Here is a 21,986-nt window from a genome sequence, read left to right as displayed (position 1 = left end):
AATGTTATTATTGCGTGTATACGCAAAAATCGGGGGATATGTAAATGAATTTTTGAATTCAGGTTCCGCCATCAGTATGGGCCAGTGTTTCATGATTATTTTTTTGTACGTGTTACTCAGCGTTGAAAATTTTGACACCAATACTTTTCTGTTGTCTTTCAGTTGAGCTGTTTTTTTCAGCGTTTGTTCTCTTGAAATCAGAGATACCCGGTTTTCAGCTTCTGTTATAATGTTTTGAGGGTAACCTCTTTCTGTAAATCTCTTGCCCATCTCTTTGATTCGTACTTTCCCCACTTCAATATTGGATGCTATGCGTTTGGCACGTCATTCATTCCTACCACAAGAACGAACTTGTTAGAATTGGAAGTCAGTACATTCAAATTCACACGTAAGTTAGGACTACGTCACTTCTTTGATAACGTAATAACACCCAGCACTGACAGTAACCAGATCAACTGATGGGCTTAAGGCCCCCTAGCTCTTTTTTGGCTCCTTGTAGCCACAAGTGTATTGATACATTCGAAACGCTGGTCAAACAAGACTTGATGAAATTGAATTTCAACAAAAAAATGACAAAAAACATTACCCAAAAGGATCAAGATACACTCAAAAAGATTGCTAACAACAAAGACATCAAGTGAATTAAAGCAGACAAAGGGGGAGCACTGGTGATCTTAAATACACAAATGTATCAACGGAAGATGTTTGAACACATCTCTGATCCAGAAACATACATGCAACTGGATAACAATCCAACTACGCAATACAAAACTATACTTAATGAAATCCTAACGAGAGCCTACACTGTAGGAACCATCGATGAAAGAACTTTAAAATACCTATTGTTACAACATCCTAGGAGCCCATCAATTCAGATGACACCAAAAATTCATAAATGCATCGAAGACCCCCCATTCCGACCGATAGTATCTACCAGGGGTTCCCAACACGAACCAGTAGGGAAATTTCTTGACAGGTACCTCCAGCCAATTGAGAAACAAATGAGAAGCTATGTGAAAGACACCACTGAATTTCTTGTTAAACTATCTGAAGTCAACATACTAGAAGGAGAGAAGTTAATTTTGGGTACAGCTGACGTGAATGCCCTATACACGTCCATCCCCCATGGAGGAGGGATCGACGCCATTGAAAAGGCCATCATGAACAGTGACATTGACACACCAATGCAGCAATTTCTAATGGAACTAATGATGTTCACGCTTTATCATAGCTATTTTAAATACGAAAAAGTATGGTATATGCAACTATCTGGAATGTCCATGGGTAATTGTGCAGCGCCTTCATACGCGAATATTTACATGAAGGAATTCGAGGAAACATACATTTACGGCAACTCCACATGGTCCGACAATCTCAAACTATATGTCAGATATATCGACGATTTATTTTTCATATGGAAGGGAACAGAAGAGAATCTACTACAAGCATTAACTGAATTAAACACTCGAGATGAGCGAATACAACTCACATGGCAGATGAGCGAACACAAGATCACATTCCTAGATGTACTCATCTCAAGAACGTCCACAGGTTTTGAAACTGATCTTTTCCGCAAAGCGATGGATCACAACAACACACTTCATTTTTCCAGCTTCCACCAGGGTTCCTTAAAACGCCATCTACCATATTCTCAGATGCTTCGTGCCAAACGCATAGCATCCAATATTGAAGTGGGAAAAGTACGTATTAAAGAGATGGGCAAGAGATTTACAGAAAGAGGTTACCCTCAAAACATTATAACAGAAGCTGAAAACCGGGTATCTCTGATTTCAAGAGAACAAACGCTGAAAAAAACAGCTCAACTGAAAGACAACAGAATAGTATTGGTGTCGAAATTTTCAACGCTGAGTAACACGTACAAAAAAATAATCATGAAACACTGGCCCATACTGACGGCGGAACCTGAATTCAAAAATTCATTTACATATCCCCTGATTTTTGCATATACACGCAATAATAACATTAAGGAGATATTGTCTAAAGAACAACCCAAACGTGGAGAGTCAAAAGGTACACGCCCATGCTTGAATTGTAATAGTTGCAACAATGTAATTAAAGGCAACACTATTGCTCACCCTATGAAGGGTCACAACATCAAACTCACCGTAAATGCCACATGTGAGTCATCACATCTAATATACCTATTAAAGTGCCCATGTGGGAAAATTTACATCGGAAAAACTGAAATAAAAATAAAAACCCGATTAAATGAACATAAATCGAACATCCGAACCAGGAATGAGAAATCCAGTATTGCTGTACACTTTTTGGAACACAAGCACAACATTGCGCAATTGAAATATCTAGTTCTTGAAATAATTGAGAAACGCGAGGGTAAAGACAATAACAAGACCTTGCTACAACGGGAGATATCATGGATATATCGCCTTCAAGCAATGAAGCCCTTTGGGCTTAATGACAGGACTGAATTCAATTGTTTTCTTTAACCACCTTATGGTGGTTTACTGATGTTCATGTTTTTTGTAGTGGTCTGTATTGTAATTATTATTTCGATTACTTAGACTGTACACTTAGTGACATTTGTGCTAACATAACTTTATTGAAATCACAGCTTTATTGAAAACACAGGTCACCATTGCACTTTTTCGTCCCTAAGATGGCCGTGAGTTTAGTACAACTTTTATGTTGGCTAGTTATGTGACACCCCGTTAATCCAATCAGGATCTTTCACTTTTTCACATCATTTTAACTTAAACACTTACGCCAATTCTACCGTATCACCCCCATCACAGCCGACAGCCGCATAACGGTCCGACCGCTAAGCGAAGCAGAACCCATCTTGTACACTCGGTAAGTCGACTTTTACGGCCGCCCTGTCACCATTATTTCACCTGGTCGAACTCACTTGAGTCCTGATAGCGCTTCTTAATTTTCGTTACAGCTACCTTTGAGCTGTTTGAGATTCAGTCACGTAAGTGTTTTCTATTTCGTTAAGCACATGCCGCTTCTCACATGCCGGTTAGTTTTCACGAGCACTTTTTGTAGACATGTCACATTCATCCCGGTTACTCGTACACCTAGAGCATGATCTTATGTCACTTGTGAATATTTATGTGTACGCTTATTTGTATTTATGTAGTAATTGGCTATATCTCAATTTTTCAAATTGTAGATCTCCTTGATAAAGGGCTAGGAAGCCCGAAATGCATTGGAGCAATTCATGGAATGTTATGGACTGATTCAAAATAACGTTTATGGCTTAAATATAAATCTGATGAAATTGATATGATGTGAAATATCCCACATGAACTTTTGTTAACAGCAAATAAATGATAACATTTAAGTAGAACGAAGAGGAGTCTGTTATATAGAACCTATGGAGTGCCCTGAATCAGGGATGCATTCACAGTTGATGTATGCACTTATGACAATTATATAATAACGTAATACGGACAGATACGTTACCTGCAGGCAGCACCCTACCTTTGGAACACACTAACTAAAACTTGTTTTTTTTTTAAACTTTGAGAAACTGTGGCTGTGCACCTAACCAACTTCATTTACTATATTACGTCTAATATTAACAGAATAGGACGTTAGGTGAATCTATTTTGTAGGCCCACTAGTAGCATATAATTTACAGGCACTGGGTTCACGAAGTATCATTTAATTAGGGACTTACAAGTACATTAAATGTGCTGTTTGGGTGTAAGACAATTTCACCATGTTTAAAAGATAGCGCACAAGCAGGTTAGCAGTAGCTAGCAGTGGTAAAGTGCGCAGAGCCCTAAAGCCCGCAAAAATGAATTCAGCAAAAAAAGGAGGAGTAGCAAAATGTTTGGGGAAAGACCACACTAAGGCGAACAGGTCTAACACACATTAACACTACTGACATATGTCCAGTGCTCACTGCCTCAAAACCAAAATGGCAGCCATCTCCGGTTGGGTCTTACAGAAAAGATGTCTCAGGCTTAGATGGGTGATTGGCCCTGACCCAAATGAGGAATTGATTATTAAAATAAGTAATTGGAAAATGCCATCAAGTAATTCCTTAGATGAAACATTGAAGGTAATGTAGGTGCAAGAATATATTTTTCAGTCAGCACTTTCTCGATAGAGGTAATTGACATTATCTTTATTATTCTTAAATTACTGATTGGTCTCTAGACTTTATTGGTATGTACCTTGTCCGATTGTAAATTGAACATTTGCCTTGAGATCATATAAGTATAGTTTGACTGAAAATTCAGGCAGTTGTTTACTATAAACATGTTGGGCTTGAATTGCCACTGTTTCATGCAGGTGTATGTTACTAAATACATTGGTGTCTGTGTGATATGATATGGTCTCAAATAGGTGTGTGGTTCTACAACACAGTTATTTTCACTCTGCTTTCTGCTGTTGCTTCACCCTCAAAAGTCCACACCTTGACTCTGGCATTGTTACTGTTTCTAATGCTGTTAGTGTGTATGCAACATGGGAGCCATGTGGTGCACCAGGGCAGTTACTTATGCACTAGCGAGTTCTATTGTTTTTCCTTAGACCTCCTGCACCCTAGCAAGTGGTTGACTCCTTAAGTTGAGTTTCTGAAGAAGATATTTAGCTATGGTGGATCTTGCAGATTCACCATAGTCAATATTCACATTTGCTCTCTTGAATGCTTTATCTCTTTCTTACTAGCTCTTGTCCAAGAATTGACCCATCATTCTTTTTGCTGAATATGTGATGTCTCTGACCATGTAAAAGATATGATCTTTTTTTGTTTGATTCCAGGTATTTTCTAGCTTTGCTCCTGAGATTGTCTTTTTGCCATACAGTTGGCAATTCAGGAAGAAGTGGACCTAGTATTATTTCTGGCCAAAGATGAAGTTTTTTGTGGGATCATGTGTCTTTTACTTAGGATTTTTATAAGTGCAAGGGTTCCACGTTTGGCCAGTAGCAACAGCTTCCTCTCTCTGGGGTTGTCCATCCTTATCAGATAGGTCTGGGGAGTGTTGAAATGTGTCAAATAGCCTAGTTTGGCCGCTGAATGATGTTGTTCAGGGCAATTAGGTTTCTGTGAGGGGCTGTTAAATTGTTGAAAACCATTTATGATCTTTTGAGTGTTACAACCCTCAAAATTTACTCACGAGTTTCGGTTATTAGTTCAATCCATGACACTTCCTTTTTTCAGTCCAGGGTCTAATTCGACTTGGAAGTCATGCAGAAATGCTCCCATCAGGCTTTATTGACCAGTTGATTTCTGGAAATTCAACCATATTTTATCCGTGATAGTCTTCCTTGATCATTAATGAAGCTGTAGCTGACATATGATTCCAGTATGATTGTAGGAAAGACTGGTGGGATCATGAGCAGTGTCTTCCAGAACATCCTATCATCGGGTTCAAATTTGGCCATTCTTTTGCTGGAGGATGGTTTTCAGTAAGACCACCGATTTCTCGATGCTCAACTCAACATAGAGTGTTACTTCATGTTGTTGGTCAGGATTATGCCTAAGTACATGAATGTGTTGACAGCATGGAGTTTGGTGCGCCTAAGGAAAAAGGTTGACTGACCTGTTTTTTCCTGAAGATCATTGTCTTTGTCTCCTGTGTATTTATTTTCAGTCCATTTGCACAATATGATTCCATGGATGTCAGCTGCGCTTGTATACCTTTCGATGTGTGTGCTTTGAGGATGGAATTTTCTGTGTAAAGTAATGCTGGTACCCGGAATCCTTCAGTGGTGCACATCTCCTGGGTGACAGGGAGACCTCTTTGTAGATTTCATTTGTATGTAGTGAAATCAGAAGTGAAACTAGCAAGCAGCCCTGTTTTACTACACCCGTTGTATGGAACTTTCTACTGAGCATTCCTTTTTTGTTTACTTTTAATTGGGAGGTTGTTCTTCTGCTCAGCATTTCTACCATGGAGAGGAGGGCTATCTATAGACCCATAGACATCAGCTTTGCTGCATAATGTGTTACTTGGATCAGGCCAAATGCTGACGAGAAGTCCGAAAATGTCATGGCTAAGCATGGGCGAAATGTGCGAATTTGCGGTACGCGAATTCGCGCGAAGGCAAATTCGCGGTCTGCAAAATCCGTGAATTTGTGCGAATTTGCCGATTTTTTTATTTTTGCGCGTTTGCAGGGCGCTTTGCGTGTTCGCAGGTTTTTTTTTCAGTGTGCGACCGCGAAGTTACCCATGCGGTCATACATGGGCGCGGCCATCTTGTTTTCAGTGTTCGCGTTGCGTATTTCCGTTTTCGGCCGCCAGTTGCATGCTCGCATTGTGCATTTCCTACGTGCGAGCCACAATTACATGTTCGCGTCCGTTTTTGCGTGCGCGCGGGGGAAATATCACGCGAATTTACCCACGCGGTCGCAATGGGTGCGGCCATATTATTTTTCATTCATTGCTATGTTTCTGGGCATGCTTTTTCAATCCTCCCTTAATCTTTGCAATCCTTTGTTTCTTTGAACTTTGTTTTAATTTTTTTTACTCATTATCTATCTCTTTATTTTTCTACATCTATATTTTGTGTTTTTTTATACTTTTGGTTACTTAAAACTACTTTTTTTAACACTTTTCTTTTATTTACTTTTTCCCTATTCTTTCTTTCCTATTTTATTTTCCTTTCCTGTCTAGGACCATGGCAAAGGGAGCCGAGAAGAACATGAAGGGGAAGGATCCCGCACCCCGTACCCGGCTCCCTTGCGGGTGCTTAAGGGGGGAGGCAGTAGTAGCCTGGGAGATCTTCGGTGCGGTGGAGGTGGCCGCACTGGTTTTCTTCGTCCAGCGCCACCTCCCCAAGACCGTCGTGGCAGGCGGCAGGCCCAGTGCCAGGTACGTGCTCCGGGAGCGTCGCCAGCTATGGGGGAAGGTGTGCCGGGCCATGTATCGAGAGTCTGGGGTCCGGCGCTCCTACAACCAGGCGACGCACCGGTGGTCCGACATCCTGGACCGGGAGCAAGACCTGCTCGACCTGCTTGGAGTCGAGTTCCTGGGCCTTGGTGAGTAGAAGTAGCTAGTATTTAATCACTACTTTGTTTTCTCCTGCTCTGTGTTATGATATTGCAATTTGTTTTTTCCGAAGAGCAAGAATGCTGCCGATTACATTGCAGGTAAATCATGTTTCAAAAGCTTCTGTGATTGCAGGTGCTCGCCTGCTCACTGGCGGTACTACTATGCTTACTTGTTTTCAATTTTGTGCTCATTTGGCATGAGTGATTATGCATGAGTGATTACTTTACAGAACTACGTAATGCTAGACACTAGAGACTCAAGTCCAGTCCTTCCTTTGTACTCCTGCCAAGAGATAGTGGCGGTGAATTGATAGTTTGAGTATATTATGACTGGTTATTTAGTAGGAAACTTTTTACTGGTCTGCAATCATGACGGACTGTGTCTTTCACTTCGCGCGCTGCGGAGTGCTGCCTGCCAGTCCTAGTAGAACCTGTTTGTAGTTGGTTTAGTGAGTTACATAACTTTCCAAGTAGACGGTCCGCGAATCCAGCAATACTAATATTTTAATAGACCACATCAGATAGGTCAATAAATTTAGTGCAATTGTTGTCTATTTCCCCGAAATAATTTGTTATTGTTTTTTTGAAATGTTTGATTTGGTTGACAACAATCATCCATGTTTGTGTCTTTCTTTCATGTTGTACATCAGCTTCCCCCAGGGGCAAAAGGACAGAGGAGGAGGTAGCGGCGCCGGCGGAGCAGGAACAACAACAGGGAGGCCAGGATAGGTCCGCCGAGGGCTCCTCTGCTGGCCCCAGTAAGTTTTCCTGGTAATGTTATTAATTATACTTCCCTATCTTTTACAGCATCTATTTATTCCAAACGTTCCTCATAATTCTATTTTTTCCTAAATTGTCTTTGATCTTCTTGTAGACTGTTTCTATATTCTTATCCTGCCTCTACTATGACTCTCTGTGCTACTACTAGATTATTATTAGTCTGTCTGTGTAGCTAGATAAGCTTGCACAGTTGGCAAAAGGTGTACTGTTAAAAAAACTCCTATTCAGCAATAGCTCTAGGCACTGAGTGCAGTGGTCTGGGTTGTCCATAATGTCTATTGAAGTCTTCTAAATGTTTATGCTTTGACAATTCCCAAAAATAAAATGTCAATGGCCACCAAGAATAGGATACTAGTTCACTTTTTGATTGGATAGGAGGACATACTACTACTGTATCAGGGACTATTCTGCACATACAGAACTATAGACAAGAAATAGGGCATTGGTTATAAATTATCATAGGCACAGTTAGACTTTCCACATACCTCAGTCATACCAGAAGTTGAACCCCCAATCTCCTTAGTGACTAGCTAGTGTGTCAGAGAGTAATTATTTTGCTCCAGAATGCAGCGATGATCCCCAATGATTATACAACCCGGAGAACATAAGACTATGGAGTCAGAGTCCCGACCTCTCAGAGTCACGGACTCATGCTTGCAAATTGCAAACCTTTTTGCACACTCAATCATGACCAAAAACCACAGAGTCTATGTACGTTTTAAAGCTTTAATAAAAGTAAAACAAGTAGCTCTGTGTGTACTCTGTAAAAATTTAAATTGCGCATTATATAAAAATATTTCTTAAAATCAATGTCATATAACAAACGGAGAATGACTGAAAAGTGGCTGATTTCACACATTAATTGTGGGAGAGCCCTCACCTGGTTGGAACTTTAAGTCTTGGTGAAGATGAATCGTTGACGACTCCGACTAAGAAATTATGATGATCTTGCTCTTGTTCGTAGAAGGGAAGCTTCTGGCTGTTATGAGAAAAATGGTGCATGTTCAAAAGCAAGCATTCATCAGTTGTGTCAAAAAGTGTAGCATCACATGTTATGGCTAAGCATAAATAAAAAACACCCTTCCCTGAAGAAAGGGACATTTTTAGTTTAGACTAGAGAGTCACAAATTATTACATTTGTTTATGTAGTACTAGTAACTTCTTTTCTTTCCTAGACAAAATAGGGAGTGGTGTATATGGCATCTAAAAATATTAAATGTTTTTTCTAGGCGTAACACCATCGGCACAGCCAACCACCAGTGCCAGGGCAAGCATGGAGGTGGGAACTCCAGGGTCGGATGCGGTGCCACAGCCAGCAGGAACTGCTGTGGGGGATGCCACGGTAGTGGCGGGCATTGGTAAGCTATTATATTCCTTACTTATCGAGATTGCAGAGTGGGCTCTCTGCAGGGGTGTATATGTTGTAAAGTACAAGTACACTTTACTGTTAAAAAGACTTACAAATTTAGAACTAAGTTTTTGTCAACCAGGTAGAAGACAGTCACCCTTGACTTCTCATTAGCAATAGCGGTGGGAGTTGACGAGTAGCCAATGGCCTCCTCTATATTTGACCTCAACTCAGCTGTGAAAGTTTTATCGAGAAGCCAAGTCAGATCAGAGATGAACTTGATGGATGGGATGAACGAAAAGGGAAAGAAGGGTGTAAGGAAGGACGAGCGTGTGAAAATTAATGACTGGCAAAGAATGATACTTGTTTTTTAATGCTGCCCGAGGTGGCTGGGAATCTGATGCATGGTCTGATGCATGGTCGGTTGAAGGCTGAAGCAAGGATGGGTGGAGGGAGAAAGAAAAGAGGACTGCCTGAGTGGGTGAAACAGAAACTGTATGTGTGCGCAATATATCCTTTGGTTCAAATTCAAATGCAAGTCAAGCACGGATGCATAGTTGGCGTTTTACAAAAAAAAAGCAAAAGGTTCTTTTTCGGTGAGAAAAAGTAAGGTTTGTCCAGTTGATAGTCAGACATTAAGAAGAGTGATTGACATTTACTTTGAAAGGATGGATGCCTGCCTGCCTGGATGGTATCTTCCTCATAGTTAGCATAAGTGTATGTAGACAGAGTACACGGTCACTGGATGAAGAGTGTTACTTTGAAGAGCATGTAACACCGCACGTCCGTGCCAGAGTAGCAAAGCTGAGGAAAGTAGAAGTTGTAAATTTTCAGAATACTACCATGACTAGTAACAGTAGTTTGCAAGCACAGCATATATCTGGCTATTACGGTGACAATTCACTCACTACCTCTGTTAATAATTTCTTTACAACTCTGTCATTAATGTGTAGCCTATCGGTGTTCACTCAATCAAAAAAAAAAGCACCTAAATGTCATCCCATATGTAAGCAAAAATCCTGTGAAGGGATAGATGATCGTATTATCTTCTTCATTTTCCTTTTGTAGTAGTCAGGGGCAGGGCAGGGTGAAAGTTAAATTAATTAAGCAGTAGCCCTTGTAACAGAGTATGGCCAGTGCCACCCGTAATAGAAAAGTAAGGGCTTCACCACCTGCATGTACTGGACTGGTAACAGTAACGCAAGTCTGTGTCATCATGGCTTGCGTCTGTTTTTTTCGGGTGCAAGTTGACTGTGCTGGCATTATGGAGGCTTCCACAAGTTGACGTACCAATTTCGCTAAACAAGAGAGAAGAAGACTGGTGTACTGTCTGAGTCTAATGTAGTGAGTCCATATAGTGCTAGTAGAATTCCTGAAACTCACACTAATGTTAGAGCAGAGGGCGACGAAGTCGGAGGTTAAATAGATACGTGCCACAAATGTTATGTACTGTGATTGCAAGTTGCTAGCGCTACTGTGACACAACTTTCTGCTGAATTATTTTGTGTTAATCTTAAAGAGCATTCGTTGCAGTATATTTTTGTTTCTTCATATAGATGCTCCTTCCAAACTAACACGGAAGGAGTTGGCTAGATGGGCCTGGCAACGGAAGCTGGAGGCAATTGTCGCCGAATATTGGCGGTTGGTGGCCCAGGAGGAGGAGGACACGCAGTCGCAGTCGACATCAACATCCACGACAGCTGCATCCTCCTCCGCCCACCCTGGGTCATCCAATCAGCGCAAGCCTTCAGCGGTACGGAGCCGTGGTCCCGCAGCCACCCGCCACCGCCAAGCAGCAAAAAAATCAGCTGCCCCCACAGCAGGTGCAAGGCTTGTCTGCACCGCTTGACCCTCAGAGTGTCCAACCTTAAGCAGGAGGTGGCGAGGCTGAAAACCCTGCTCAAGGACCTCCGCAGAGAGCATCGTGACCACCTGGCCAAAGGACACCGCCGGTGGAAGTAGAGGAGAGACTGTCCCTTGCTCCTTTTTTAAAGACTTTTGGGGGGGGGGGGAATTGGGCATTGGGGTTTTTGGACTTTTGAGGACTGATTTGATTCATGGACATTGGTTGGGGTTAGGGAGGGGGTGGGTTGGGTCTTCTTGTGGGATAGTTTATTTTGTCAGGGCTCCAATAATTATTTATTTCTCTACTTAAACATAGCATACCAGTTTTTTTTACTGTTTTGTGGGAGAGGTGGGGGGGTTAACTGTACGTCTGTTTTCATGAAACTTAACTGGCTGGTTGATTCAAATTGTCTAATCGCCCACATTTTTTCAAAAGTGCCACTGACAGAGTTAGTGAATTCAATTGTCCTACTACTTTACTAGTACTACCGTCAGTCTCTCCACTCCTCCTACTCCATTATTCTTCCTCCCCCAAAATACTTATCTTACCTGTGATTCGTGTTTGAGAATAGGGCTAGGCACAGGGCTGGGTGCATGGCAAATAGCGATTAAGGTTGGCTATGGAATCCTGGACAGATGAAATGTCATCGTTGTGGTGGTGGTAGTAGTAGTGGTACACACTGGAAGTAGCAGCATATGAAAAAAAAGGAAATGAAACATTGAGTGGCCTGAGCGTAGCATTAGAACAGTACGATAGATAGTACAGTACACAGTAAGAATGTATCCTCCGATTCCTTCACCATCCTTGAAATTGATTTTCTGTTGCTTTGACCTTATCCTCCCCAGCAAGTGTGTGGAATTATTGTTGTCATTTATTCACACCTCAATGAAAACCACTCAGCCCGGGGACGAGGGTTAAGGTTTGAAAATTGGATGGGAATGGGGTTTTTTGGGAAAGTTTTGTGGAGAGAGTAAAAAAAACACAGCATGGACAAAAACAAATGAAGAAAAACAAATGTTTGGATACGAAGATATCCATAAATCTTTTAAGGGACATAAAGGAAGTACACTACTGCATGCATGAAGTTGTTTGCTAAATGGATGGTTAGGTTACTGAAAAGTAGTACTTACTATAACTTACTAACTATGAAGAAACATTATTTGACAGTACAGGGCTGCAGTAATTATACGCAATTTCACTTGCCTATCTGCCCTCAGAGAGAATAAACACTTATCAGTACATTAAATTAGTTTTAGAAATAGCAAAGAAACTTATCAAATAGCTGGAGGGATGAATTTGAAGCAGAGAGCAAACAAACGCACAGAGTCACACTCATAGAAGTTCACAACAATGACAATATTTAAAAGATGAGGAGAAGTCAAGAGGATACTGCAACTGTATGTTGTAGTTGTCCTATTCAATTTGGGAGGTTGCATGCATCCAGCCATTCCTCTTATTCGCGGTACTCCTCCATTCCATCTGAGTTCTCTCTGAGGGCAGATAGGCAAGTGAAATTGCGTATAATTACTGCAGCCCTGTACTGTCAAATAATGTTTCTTCATAGTTAGTAAAAACACGTTCAAAATACACGCTTGCGAGTGGGCAAGACAAATTATTTAGAACCAGCTTGGTGATCAGTGGCCACTGACCCCTTTCCCAAACCAATACAGAAATGGGTTGTGATCAATGTAGACCTCTGTTGGGTCATCCAGATAGGCCTGCACCATCCACTCAAGGTCATCCAGGGCTGCTCCACTTTGCGTACCATCTGTGGCCTTTGTATCAGCACTGTAACAAGCAAACCCTTGATGAGTTATCCAATCCGCTTCCGACAATATTATGGCAGGGCCTGTTGCAGGTGAGGATGATGATACGATTGCTGGTGTAGGTAACGGCTGTGAGGAAAACTGACTGCCTTCGGCCACAGAAGTGGATCTTGACACCAGATGGCCTGCTGATTCAGTAGTACTTCTGCCGGTTTCTTCAATTTCCTGCCGCTCTTTTTCTAACCGAGTGGCTGACAGAGCTAGCCAATGTTTGTACTTTGAAACATCTGCTTCAGTAAAAGGAATGAATGCTTTGCTGGCCAGCACCGTTTTGTACCGTGAATCCAGAATAGTGGCACAAATGTAATGTTGTTCGGTATGTATTTTTTTAAGCCTTTCATTGTCAACTAGGCGGGTTAATAAGCTCTCCGCCAACGGATATGTGTCTTGCTTGTCAGTATCATCTTTGAACGTTGAAGACACCGCCTTCAGTTGGTGCTCCAGCATGCGCAACAATGGGATAGCTTTGTCCAAAGTACAGTCCTCCCTGCTGACTTCACGAGTGAAAACCTCAAAAGGACGAAGCATGTCTGTCAGGCTTTTAACTAGGTCCCATTCCTCCAACTCTAGCCTCATGTCTTTCATAGAAGAAGCATGTAGAAGGTTGAGGTCCAATGTGTTACCACCTCCTGGATGAGTCCTCTGACTGGCACTCTACGGTCATGTTGAAGTTTCCTCAGCTGCTTCCGGGCCTTAAAAGAATGGCTAAAATGTGTGCAGATTCTTCGGCAGGTGGTCAGTAACTTGCTGACTGTGTTTTTTTTTTTCAAGAAATCTTGAACAACAATGTTAATACTGTGCGCCAAACACGGCACTCTGAAATAGCCACCATCATTCATGGCCCTAACTATATTACTGCCATTATCCGTGGAAACATAACCAATCATGCGCTTTCTTGGATGCAGCCATTCAAAGACCTTACTGTTAAACTCCTCCTAAATGTTTACTGCAGTATGAGATTTCTCCATGGCAAACATGGCTACTGTTGCATGTTTCCGACTAGCTTGAAAAATGGTGGCAGGGTCAACACCTGCAGACATCTTTTCTCTAACCCCTGCAAAAGAGACCCAGTGTGCAGTGATGCACATGTAATCAAGGGCTTGGAAACTGGTCCACATGTCTGTTGTCAGGTGGATAGTGTGAACAGCACTCTTCTGCAGAGCTGCCCCAATCACCTCCAGCACATCTTGATGTCGTGCTGGAACCGCAACTCTGACAAAATAGGACCGGCTAGGAACCTTCCATTTAGGGCAGACTGTTGCCACAAATTGTCGAAAACCCAACCCTTCCACGAAAGAAAAAGGGAGAAGGTCCAGCGCTAATATTTTAGCCAGCATTGCATTATACAGACGTGCCATTGGGTGGTTGCGTTCAAATGGCGCCTTCGACCAAAACATGGTTTTAATGGTGGTCTGGACCGTTTTCATATGTGATGAGGATGCATACCTCTTCAACCCAGTCAGGCTCATTGATGTACTTTTTCGCATTGGTGTCTCTACCAGACTACTGTGCCTCCTTGATGTTGTTGGGGTAGAGGAGGGTGTGGGCGCTACCACTGCAGTGCTGCTGCCAGGGGTGCTGTGTGTACCAGAAAAAAATGCCTCTCGGTTGTTCACCTCCCCCCTGCACGATCAGCTCCTCTTCGTCATCAGATGCAATATCAATATCTACATTTGGATTTGTACTTTGGCTTTCTGGATGTTACTTAGGTGTGCCTCCCACTGGATAATGTGGTGTTGTTTGAGATGACCTTTCTGGCCTCCGGTACCATAGTCGGTACCAAGCTTACCCCGACTAACTACTTGTTTACAAATCGGACAAATTACTAGGTTCTCCGCCTTTTTACTAATACTAAAGAAGTCCCAAACTGGGGACTGGAGAATTCTGGTGGTGGTGGAGGTGCTACTTTCAATGCCAGATGAAGTGGAGGATGGGTGTGGCTGAATTTGACTCTGTTGTGCACTTACAGCACCACTACTTGAGGTAATGGAGGTTGAGCTGGATGGAGGTCCCTGCCGGCCCTACTGACGAGAAAATATGGAGGCTGTAAGTCGTGTTGGTGTAGTAGTTACCTGTGTTGGTGGTGGTACCAGTGCCACGCCGCCCACATCCCGCTCAGCAGCAATTCGGGATAGGGCCAAAATGTCTGTCTGCTGCATGCCCGCTGGGGCTGGAGTGACGACTGTGACGACTGGGTCATCATCGTCAGACTGTTCATCAGCAGCAGAATACACCACTTCTACTTCTTGTTCGTCGTCATCACACAAACGTGAAAGCCTTACAGGAACCTTTCTTTTAGGCTTATCTACCTTTGTCGGCTCATGGCGTGCCTCCCTCTCAGACTGCATTGGTGGGTTCCAATCAACATCTAGATCATCAGAAGGAAGGGGGCTTGAAGAAGAATTTGTACTAGCCCTCCTTGACCTTTTTCTTGCTGAGGATCTGGAAGACAATGGATCATCAGGCGGAGTGGCTTGCTCGGATGATACCTCCGCTTGAATCTCGATTTCCTGATGTGTCCCTACTTCTGGAGGAACAAGCATTGTGGGCAGTTGTGCCTCTCCATGCGCCTCTACTTGCACCTCTACTTGTACCTCTCCATGCGCCTCTCCATGCGCCTCTACTTGCGCCACTCCTTGCGCCACTCCTTGCGCCACTCCTTGCGCCACTCCTTGCACCACTCCTTGCGCCACTCCTTGCGCCACTCCTTGCGCCTCTCCTTGCGCCTCTCCTTGCGCCTCTCCTTGTTGCACCTATGGTTGTGGTTGCGGCTGTGGTTGAACACTCGTCAGATGAGTTACACCCTGCGTTGATTGGATGCTACTTTCTTGCGATGAGTCATCGGCAACATCACTGGTCGATGGTGATTGAGCAATTAAAGTGGCTGCCTCTGCGGCACTCATGGCCTTGGGCCTAACTTGGCGTGGTGGCACTGAGACCAATGAAGCTGAGGTGCTGCTCCCAGCTTGGTCCCCGGCGGACACCGCTGCTGCAGGCGTAGTTTTTTTTCTCCAAAAAAAGTGACTGTGGGCACACCAGTCTCCTTGGTAAGTGCCGGCACCACTTGCTTCTTCTGCTTCTTCTGGCAACTTTCTTGGTAGAAGAGCTACTGCCACCTTTCTTTGGACCCATCTTCTTCAGATGTCAGAACAGCAGGCCGCAGTTGCACGAGTTGCAGAGTTGTCTGTGGCCACACATGACGTCACGTGACGTTGTGCTGCACACACCGCAGCAGGACTTCTTCCTGGCACTGATGATGAACGATGAGGATAATTCATGATTCTCTTCACCTAAAAGCAAAGGAAGGCAGAGGAACATCAGTTAAAATTAATATTTGCAATTAGGCATTTATTATTATTACAACACATCCAAAAACGGAAAGACCAAAAATAAAAAATGCAATTATTTCTAATAAAAAATGGATGTTTACATTAATAGAAGAGAGACCCCACAGAAAGCCTTGGTCCATGCACCACTGAGTACCCCTGGGCATAATGGATGAAAGCAGGGCAGACTGGGTGCAGACCTATGGCACAAAGCACACTGCCTGGCTTCAAAATGGCCCCTTGACCCCCACCCACATGCCCAGGCCCTGCCTGGACCAGGCCTCAAAATTGCCCCCACCCACATGGCCAGGCCCCAACAACACCCCAACAAATCGAAAAACACACAAAAATCACCGCAATCCAATGCTATCCATGCCCTAAATGATGTTTAAATTCAAGAGACCCCACAGAAAGCCTTGGTCCAAGCACCACTGAGTACCCCTGGGCATAATGGATGAAAGCAGCGCAGATTGGGTGCAGGCCTAAGGCACAAAGCACACTGCCTCGCTTCAAAATGGCCCCTTGACCCCCACCCACATGGCCAGGCCCTGCCTGGACCAGCCCTCAAAATGGCCCCCACCCATATGGCCAGGCCCCAGCAACACCCCAAAAAAATCGAAAAACACACAAAAATCACCACAATCCAATGCCATCCATGCGCTAAATGATGTTTAAATTCAAGACACCCCACAGAAAGACTTGGTCCATGCACCACTGACTACCCCTGAGCCTACTGGCTAGTGTGGCTTTACACGCACCCCAAAATTAAAAAACAAATCCACATATAACAGTGAGCTATTCAATTTCATGACATAAATGATATTTACGTTCAACAAAACTCACAGAAACAGTTGTATCTTGCTCCCATGACTAACCCTGGGCCTACTGGATACTGTGCCTACCCACAATATATATTTTTTTTTAAGTTATGAAAATGTTTAAAAATTGTAGTTGCAGCAACTGCAATGCCCCAAACAAACAACACCAACTTACTTGTAAAATCTCAAATCCAAAAGTAATCCAAAAGTGATCCAAACAAAAAGTCCTCAAATACAAATATCCAGCAGCAGCCACAAAAAGTAATCTTTCCAGCTCCAGATCCAAATGAAAAGTGACCAGGACATGGACAAAGCACTGAGAGGAGCCTGATGGACAGGAACAGGAAGTTGGAGACTCTGGGGCACTTCCTCCCCCCCCCCCAAAAAAAATGTCAATGTTAGGAGTTATTCTGATCCAAATCATCAATTTCAGAAGGTTTATGCTGCCTGCGGTAGGTTTCTTGTGCAGAATTGCAATTTTTGCAAGTTCAGGAAAGCGAGCTGTTCAAATTTCCCGCCGAAAGTCAGCTGCGTGTCGCATCTACGTGTTCGCAATTGTTTACTCCAGCGATGCGTGATCGCGGGCCCTTATGACGTAGTCGCATTCTCAAACTCTCGCAGTGCAAGATGGCGGGCCACTATGACGTACCCGTGGTCGAAAAGTCTTGCGGGGTCACGCAGCTAGATCCAAAATGGCGCAGCACATGCAAACCGGGAGGAAAAACAACTCGGCGAACTCAGAATCACGGTAAGTCAACGCCGCGCACGCGAGATTTTATTTTTGAAGCGCAACCAAGCAAAAAATCTGCCAGCTTGCGAATTGCGGATTTTTTGGCAAATCTGCGCGATTCGCGGACCGCGAAATTGCCAAAAATCTGAAAATTCCGAGAGCGGAACGGATTGTCAGCCCACACTTAGTCAAGGCGTATTTGTAGACGGGATGGTGGTAAGTGAGGTACCGGTCTATATTAGAGGTCCCTTGTTGGAATCCGCATTGAAAGGGGTTGAGAATGTTATTCTCAGCTATCGATCCTTCCATTTCAAGTGGGACACTCTTGAAATAGAGAGAGGACTGTATATTGATCAGTCTGATTGTTCTGTAGGATTTTGGGTCATCTTTGGACCTTTTTTAGGTCTCGCCTATGCAGCGCGCATGCGCTACTTAGGAGACCTCTAGTAATCGATTCAGTTTTGAGGCCAAAAACCTGCACGCATTTCATTGCTTTATATGGCAACGCATGCACGCTTGGCGATTCCCTTGCGGGAGCGAGCGGTACCATCTGTTAGCAATTATCGCGCTCACTCCCACAAGGTAAATGCTGCGCGTCCCTGCTCTCGGCCGCAATCTGCCCACCCCTCCCACTTGTTTATCATTTGCACTGTTTTCGTTAAAAGGATAACCAAGATGGAGTAAAGTAAACGCATTTATACGAAAACAAGCTTTTGCCCCTTTGTTTACCTTTGCATTGACGATGTAATCTTGCCTCATGCTTTAGAGACCTTGTGCTAACCGTGGAGAAGTAAAACCGAGAGAGTAACATTTTCAGCACTTGCAAGGTGATAGCTAGTGCTTTTTGGTGGGTAATTTGTGAATTGTACTATGAATGAAACAGACACATATTTGCAAATGTTTGTAAAAACGTAAACACACATTCTGCTGCATTTTCTTCGTAAGTAAACAGATTTAATAGCAAGTCAATTGGGAGCAAGATTCTCTGTTCAAAAGTTTTATAAAATATCACACAACCGGTGTATTGTAAGTGGTTCAACAAACCTTGTGCACTACCAATTGTGGAGTAAGTATTGTTACTGTATGTCGTTAGTGTGTTATTGACCAAAAGGCCAAGTAACATGTACCTACAGCAAACGAGAGCTGGGGATGTTGCTCATTGGGTGTGTGAATCAGAAAGTCTCTTGAGGTGGCAGATAGCGCTTCTCTTTCTCGTTGAGTGCGGCGTGGATTCTTGCAAGTTGCAGGGACACTTTGTAGGTACAGCATGGGCCCCTTCAGTGCGGATGTTGCTCGTCAGGTGTGTGCCAGGTAGCAATGAAGTTCTACATTGGATTTTCAAGTTGCACACAGAAAAGGCGCACGTTAAGTGCGAGATGTTCCTTTTGAGAACGAGCCCATAAATATGTTCAAGTAGATGGATGCAAGCCTGAGTGCTTGTGAATATGTAGATTACATGTATAATTGGATGCTAATAGCATTTGCTACTGCACGCGATATCTGTGAGTGTATCGAAGCATGTGTGAGCGACTGTAGAAGCAGGATGCATCACAGTACAGAGTGCTACATACCTCCTAATATAGTGTATACAATAAGTTACACCCATTATAAAATTATAAACAGTCCAAGAGGTCTCTTTGTGTTTCCTAAATTGGGATTCTATTGTGCTCCCTTAAACTTCCCATTCTAATTTTTCTTACGCTCCTCTTTCCTCTGCCTGTCTGTGCCCCCCCCTCCTACCGCACTCTATACCAAATGCTCTATTTTTGCTGATTCACGATTGCACATGACGTGGCAGAAGTACAAATCTTTTTTCAGTTCAGCTCACTAGCAATGTATCAAATGGATGCTTTTGAACGAATATTACCTCTTCCCTATACATGATTGGTGGATGATAGCAGAAGACATGCAGATGATCTCGACAAGTGTTTACCAAACGGTGGGTTGCAACGCGTTTTTGCTGAGTCACAATACTAGAAGCAGTATATAAAAATCCAGTACATTTTGTACTTATCTTGTCACATTTGCTGCTCTTCAAAACAGAGGTCAAATGTCAGGCTATGTCTCCTGATAAATTGCTGTTTTTTAACATATGATTGGTGTTTGCAAGTATTAGAACAAGCAGGAAGAAATTGTAGGCATTGTACGGAAAAAAAAAAATAGAAGACATTGTTTATATTCTTTTTTTTATTAGGGTGGGTCTGTTGTACTTAATGTCGTCTTGCTTATATATAAGGTAACAAAAATGCTTATAACACTTTTTTATTATGACATTTCAACATGCTGCACAGTAGCCACAATGCTCTACAACATAGCTTGACAAAGCCAATAGCTCTGGCTAAACACCTATAAGATCCCAACGGCGAGACATATTGGCTATGCCAATGCTTGTTGTATTTTGTGTGGAGGTATGATTATACTGTTCAGCCATGAGAGACAGAAATTATGGAGTGTTGAAATCTTGAAGAAAATGTATGCTAGGATTTCAGCCCACTATTCCGATTTGTCGGTGAAAACTGAAGGGGCGATCATGTTTGGACTTGGAGCTGATGAAAAAGGGTTCAGGCAGATCAGGTCGTTTTACCCCTTTTCTAGGTTTGCCCGGCGTTAGCCGCTTCTCACCCAACTCACGATTTACCAAATAAAGAGGCAGGCGTTGGAGATTGGAAGGCAGGAAACAGGAGTTTATTTCCGACGGAACGGAACACGTCAAATCAGACAACAGGGTATCTTCTCGAGGTGCTCTAACAAGTTTCTCTACGGCTCCGTCTTTTATACACAGGTTTATGATGTACAAACATTCCTTATTGCAATAAAGACACTTTGAAGTACAAAAAAGGGCATGTTTGGGACCCCAGCTCCAGGCCCATTCCCATACTGACCGCTCTGATGTTGTTTTCCCCTCCCAAATGTGACATGTGATTGTAATCTGCAGCCGGACATTCCAACAGGGCACGAGGGCAGGAGGGGGTGGTCAGATCTAAGGTTGGGCAGGCGATAAGATCATGTTTCGCTATGCGGGGCCGGAGGGGTACATCCACGAGACCTAGTTTTATGATGTGGGACTGGGTCGAGAGGCCAGGTGTAGCCGGGGGGGGGCCATCAGAAGAGAGGAAGGGTGTTCCTGGGAGGGATGCGGGGGTGTCGGTCAGATCTAGGGGTGTGAAGGCCTTGATTAATCACCGTTCCTCTGATGTGAGGCGAAGTCCTACTGTAGGAAGCAATAAACTGCATCTGTTGGACTAGGTGATGGCCCGGGATCAGGCCGGGCAACCGGGCGGGGAGGAAGAGGTTACCAAAAGGGCCCCTTCTATGAGTAGGATGAAAGAGCGAGGGGGCAGGGGTCCAGAGTGGTGACAAGGTCGTGTTTAGCGGTGCGTTTATGGCCCGAACAGGAGAGACCGGGGGCTGTCGGGGCGCGGGGTGCTTGCGGGGCTGGAGAGAGAGAGAGAGAGAGAGATGATGGCTATCGGCAATGGGCAGAGAGGTCATGACACAAAGATGGCTACTATCTATGTTCTTGATGGAGCCTAAAAGGGAACAAGATGGCGGGGCCACTGTTTCGTGACTTTCTTTACCTTCAACAGTGGCGAGGGTGAACACAAATGAACGCCGCTTATGTACATATACATTTTGTCATTTTCCACAGTCGCCGCTTTTTACATAAGATAGATAATTTCCGTGTTTATCATACATATAGTCGTGTGTAGTCAATGAAATAGCGTTTGTCAATATTGGTAGACTTACATATAACCGTGTGTAGTTGATGCGACATACGAGGTGGAATACATATAAATTTACATTTGTAGGACTTAAAAGTGACCGATGAAACATTTTACAGGCAAAAGTGGTTGAGGGAGGAATTTAGTCCAATACAAGCAATTAGTCAAGGGGTGTAGAAAGTTCTGAAAAAGGGGGGTCTTCGCCTCAGTGTCCTTTTAGTAGCGAGTCATCACTGGTAGGTTCTGGTAGTTCGTTTTCTTCCGTTGGCGCTGTTGAGCACCGGCGGTGGAGCTATAGGTCCAGCTCGGGTCCTTCTTTACACGTCGTAGGGTGTGATCTGTCCTTTGTCGTTAGGCCACAGTCCTTTTTCCTAGCTAATCTCTCTTAAGGGTGCCTTATGCTGGGCACCTGCATTACTTTCTCGGAGTCAGAATCCACGTGGAAAGGATAGAAGGGGTTTTGTCGGATAATCGAGGGAGGAGAGGGCGGAGTGGGACCGGATCTTTGAGACGGACCAAGGGAGCAAAAGGGTGATGCGCAGGCAGGTCCATCAATCGGGCTCAAAGGGCGGGGACTTCTGGCACGCGTGGGTCAACAAGTA

Source organism: Lissotriton helveticus, chromosome 7 (genome assembly GCF_964261635.1).
Source record: "Lissotriton helveticus chromosome 7, aLisHel1.1, whole genome shotgun sequence".
In the NCBI taxonomy this organism is placed as follows: domain Eukaryota; kingdom Metazoa; phylum Chordata; class Amphibia; order Caudata; family Salamandridae; genus Lissotriton; species Lissotriton helveticus.
This window is presented reverse-complemented; position numbering follows the sequence as displayed.